Here is a 5,164-nt window from a genome sequence, read left to right as displayed (position 1 = left end):
CCTCGACTAATATCTGGAATACAGTTAGGTCTTAATACATTAAGAATGTTAAATACTATATCAATTAGTTATGGACACAAAAAGGTAAGTACTGTGGCTACTTTATTATAATTTTGAGCCAAAGAAAATAAAAGCTAAATATAGAATATAAAAAAATAAGTAATAAGGTGTTTAAAGTTATGTTTAAATTAGTGAGGTCTTAATATGTTAGGGAAGGGAAATATTAAAGGCTAAATTTAAAGGAAAGTTGCCATTGATTGCTCTATAGGATATCCTCACACACAAGACAGTAATCTTATTACTAGCAGAAATAAATTACGGAATGTGCCTGAGAAAACTGAATTTCAAGCTAGTCAGACTCTTCTTTGGAAAACTGAGTTTTAAGGTAGTTTGTACTTCCAATGTATTCTTTGTCAAAACCTGATGTCATCCCTCAGTGGCAAATTTCCAGTTGCCAATTTCACCTTATGAAATTTTTAAAGTGTGTGTTAGAGCAGAGGCCTTGGGAAGGATGCCTATCTCAAGAAAGTTTAAATCTATGGAGATAGAGCTTTCATTTTAAAGCAAAAATATCTGACTCTGACATCACTCTCTGTTCAAAAAATAGTTTATGGAGCAAACAATTGGCAGTCTAAAGTATTTTTCCACTAGTAACAACACTGTAGACATTGGTGGAGTACATGACTCCATTTGAACACATCAGCTACCCATAAAAAGGGGACTTGGCATTGTACAAATATCCTGGTACAAACACATGTCATATGTGGCTGATTTCTACATTTTGATTGTGCTGGTATTGTAAATGAATGTATTTTCCTCCAGTCCTTGTTCCTTTGACCTTTTAGAGTCTTAATGAGACTCCAAAAGCAGCAATCAAAAAGCACAGTGTTCCATTTTAGAAGCATTCGGAAAGCAATGCATTTTGGCTAAATTTAGTTGTAGCATTCAGAGTTTAAAAACATGTCTGGTCATCTTTTTAAGAGATACATAGTGAGTGAGTGACTACTCACTTTTGTTTTTAAATAAATTGGTCAAATAATAGCTGCTGCTTCTTGCTTCACTCATGTAAAAGAAAAAAAGGAGGGTCTTGGTGGGGATAATAACAAAAACTGACCCATGTGAGGCGTTTCAATGGCTGCAACTCAGGCGTGCTCATGTTGTAGTACACCAAACAATAGAAACTTTTGTATTCATTTGAAACAATTCTGGCTCAGAAAACAAATCACAATTAAAATTGAGGCAACAAAATTGGACGCTGAAAACATTGAGAATTGCTCATGTTGAATAAATACTATACTCTTTATCAAGAATTACATCTGAAAAAAAAAAGAATTACATCTGGTACAAACTTTAGAAAGTAATTGAAAGTTATTTTTTTAAAGGGAGAATCAAACTTCAAAGTAATATTTCATCTCCTAAATGATAACATGGGAAATATTCATAAGTTTGCTATTTAAGCAATAATTCTGAGTTTAAGGCATATATTGTTTGCAGTACATAGAGCGTTTTTTTTTCTGGGTAACATAATCTAAGAAAGCACATCAAGCCACAGAAATTCAGGTCTTTGACTCCACAAAATCAAGTTCTATGAAATATTGCCAGATAAGAGAAACCAGACACGATTTGGAAGTCTGAGGATAACCCAAGTGCAAGATAGCTTTCCTCAGTAGAAAATAAATTTCTTTTTAATTTTATTGTGTAAAGAACAGTTAACACGAGATCTATCCTTTTAGCAAAATTTTAAGTATATAACTACAGTATTGTTGACTGTAGGTGCAATGTTGTACAAAGCTCTAGAACGTATGCATCGTAACTAAAACCCTATGACCACTGATTAATAACTCCCCATTTTTTCCTCCTTCCAGCCCCTGGCAACCATCATTCCTCTCTTTGATTCTATGAATTTGACTTTTGGTTACCTCACATAAGTGAAACCATGCAGTATTTGCCTTTCTATGATTGTCTTATTGCACCTAGCATAATGTCGTCAAGGTTTATCTGTGTTGTAGCATATTGTAGGATTCCCTACCTTTTTAAGGCCAAATAGTATTCTATATGTATATACCACATTTCTTAAGTAAATAAAAAAATAGTTCTCTCAGCATTTACAAACCTTATAGGTTTGTAACAGCTGGAAGATGGGCACACCCCGTCCGACTACAACATCAGAAGGAGTCCACTCTGCACCTGGTCCTTCGCCTCAGGGGGGGCATGCAGATCTTCGTGAAGACCTTGACTGGTAAGACCATCACCCTGGAGGTGGAGCCCAGTGACACCATCGAGAATGTCAAAGGGAAGATCCAAGAAAAAGAGGGCATCCCCACTGACCAGCAGAGGCTGATCTTTGCCGGCAAACAGCTGAAGATGGGTGCACCCTGTCCGACTACAACATCCAGAAGGAGTCCACTCTGCACTTGGTCCTGCGCTTGAGGGGAGGTGTCTAATTTCCCCCTTTAAGCTGTTGACAAAATTCATTGCACTTTTCTTTCAATAAAGTTGTTGCATTCCCCAAATAAAAAAAAAAAAAAAAGCCAGGCTAGAATCTCATATAATAAGGTGGTGGGTGGACCTCTATTGAGATACACTAGCCAGTAGTGTCGGAATCCAGTGTGGAAGGAGGAAAGTAAAAGGAATGGGACTGGAAAAGTCATTCTCTCTTCTTCCCTCCTATCTGCCCTTATGGATCTAATCTCATCCATGGGGTAGTGTTTATGGTTGTTTAAATGTGCTGAGTGAAGAAGCTCCAAGAAGAGAAGGGAAGAAGCATGGAAAAGAAGGGAGCATAAGAGGAACATGAAGCTCACTTAGACCTGCTTCTTTGTTACTTGTGCATGTTGGCTGGGGTAAAATTAAAGCCACTTCCCAATCCCCTATGCCATGCCCCTCAACAACCCGGAAATATGTTTCCACACAGCTGCACAAATCTCTACTTCATCTGGTCTAAATCTAAAATTAAAATTCCAATTGTATTTAATCTTAGAAATTAAAAAGTTGACCATAATCTTGCATTACATATAATAAGTGGAGGAGCCAAAGTCAAACCAGGTTCAGCTGTCTTCCAGAACCTTGCTCTTTCCACCTTACTACAGCTGAGAGTTCCTAATAAAGAATAGCAGTGGAAGTGCAGTGTGAGGAAAGCCCACAACACGAAGTCTAAATAAAACAGGCAGAAACCTCACCAACTTCATACAAATATGTAAGGACTTCCTCAAATAGAGAATGTATGATAATAAAGCTCCATTAGGGCAAATTCTGAAAACAAATGAAGATATCAGTGCATAACAGGTGTGAAAATCAGAATGTAGATGCAGGAATATCGTAGATAAGAGCTGAAATTAAGTTCTAATGGAGTCTTCTGGCACAGCAGTTTTATTTTAAGAAATGTTCTAATTTCAAAGGCGTCCTCTTAGAAGTCAGCAAATTATGGGAATGAATATGAAGAAATTGAAGCAAAGAACAGTGATGAAATCTTCCCCCATCTTCCCATCCCCCATTCTCCCAGCAGTCATAGAGAAAATATTTGCTAGTAAAACATGTAGAAATAACTGTGAGTCCAACTCAAAACCTTGATGAGATTAAGTATCATTATTCAGCACGTAAGTGCACAAGCAAAAACAATGTGTTAATAAGAACAGCATGAGTTTGGAGAGGCAGTCTAAGGCCTTAATTTTTTAAACTTGAGAGAGGTGTGGTCTTCCATTACTTTAAAATAGACACACTAGAGCACAGAGGTCAAGAGCAAATGAGATCAGCCTGGCCAAGAGGTACCTCTGTCACCCACAGTTTACTAGTTATGAAACCATGAATGGTTAATTATATCTTTCCAAATATAGTCTTAAGTTTTATTATCTTTAAAATGAAAATAAGAGAATTACCTCATTGCATTCTTGTTGGATTAAGCTAGATAAGCATGTACATTATGTAGCATAATGCCTGGCATATAGTAAGAACTCAATCAATTTGAATTTGAATCATTGTTTAGTTGTTTCATTTTCAACCAGAAAATTAGGAAAATAGAGCATGATCATTTTGGTTCAAATAATCTATCCCATATTCTGTCTGAGTGTACAATCAAAGGGTATTTTATGGAAAAAAATCATAGTCACCCTCCATGACTCAATATCTTGATATTATGGAATTGATCTAAGCCTTTATTTTGATAATAATAATCAAATGGTTCTGGCTTATCTTTCAGAGACACAGTTTCTATAATTTTTCTATTTATGTAAATAAGTATTTTCTTTAAACTGTGAATAAAAAAAAATAAACTGTGAATAAGTGGTCACTTTGGCACACATATACTAAGATTAGAACATTACAGAGAAGATTGGCATGTCACCTGCTCAATGATGGCATGAAAATTCATAAAGACTTTCTTATTTTTATGAAAGAGTTCTGGATATGAATAGCGGTGACGGTTGCACAACAGTATGAATGTACTTAATGATACTGAACTGTTAAAAATAGTACCATGATAGGGGCACCTGGGTGACACAGTCAGTTAAGCATCTTACTCTTGATTTTGGCTCAGGTCATGATCACAGGGTTGTGAGATCGAGCCTAGAGATTCTCTAGGCTTGAGATTCTCTCTTCTCTCTCTCCATCTCCTTCTGTCCCTCCCCCACTTCTCTCCCTCTCTTAAAAAATGGTAAATCTTATATGTATTTTATTACAATACAAAAATTGGAAAAATATGTTTTAATCCTGCTTCATTATGTGGATCCTGAGATCTTAAAACCCTAGTCATTTTGTCAACAATTTTACATATTTGAATGGTTATGGAATAGCTAAATTGCTTGTCCACTGTTACTCAGCAAAGCAGAGACAAATAGCATTAAACTTCTGAATATTATAATTTTAAGAAACTAGAGCAAGCTGTTTTTGTTTATATATTTATGCTTATTGCATAACAGTCCAAAAGAATAACTATTTGTAGAATCACCTGTTACCACTAAATTTTCCACTATGTTTTTTAAATACTTTTAGAGATACATGCAGAACAAGACATAGTAATCAAAGCAAAATTATGTTTTAGCTTGATGCCAAAGCAGCAATTTAAAGCATTTTAAATGGTTTCATGTTACTTATTTTTCACAGAATTGTCTAGAAAGCTCTCCTAAGGATTAAAATTACTGGTTTAAACAACTGGTATATAAACATGAAG

At 35.5% G+C, this 5,164-nt stretch overlaps 1 non-coding gene across 1 annotated transcript; it reads left to right on the top strand.

Moving 5' to 3' along the window:
• The first annotated feature begins 4,278 nt into the window (after positions 1 to 4,278).
• LOC112929016 (U6 spliceosomal RNA) lies at positions 4,279 to 4,384 on the top strand. The gene has a single exon (XR_003236836.1). It is a non-coding gene; the product is annotated as a U6 spliceosomal RNA (small nuclear RNA).
• The last annotated feature ends 780 nt before the right edge of the window (positions 4,385 to 5,164 follow it).

This window comes from Vulpes vulpes, chromosome 7 (assembly GCF_048418805.1).
Source record: "Vulpes vulpes isolate BD-2025 chromosome 7, VulVul3, whole genome shotgun sequence".
NCBI lineage: Eukaryota > Metazoa > Chordata > Mammalia > Carnivora > Canidae > Vulpes > Vulpes vulpes.
Note: the sequence above shows the minus strand (reverse complement) of the source record. Positions and strands in the feature narration are given on the sequence as shown.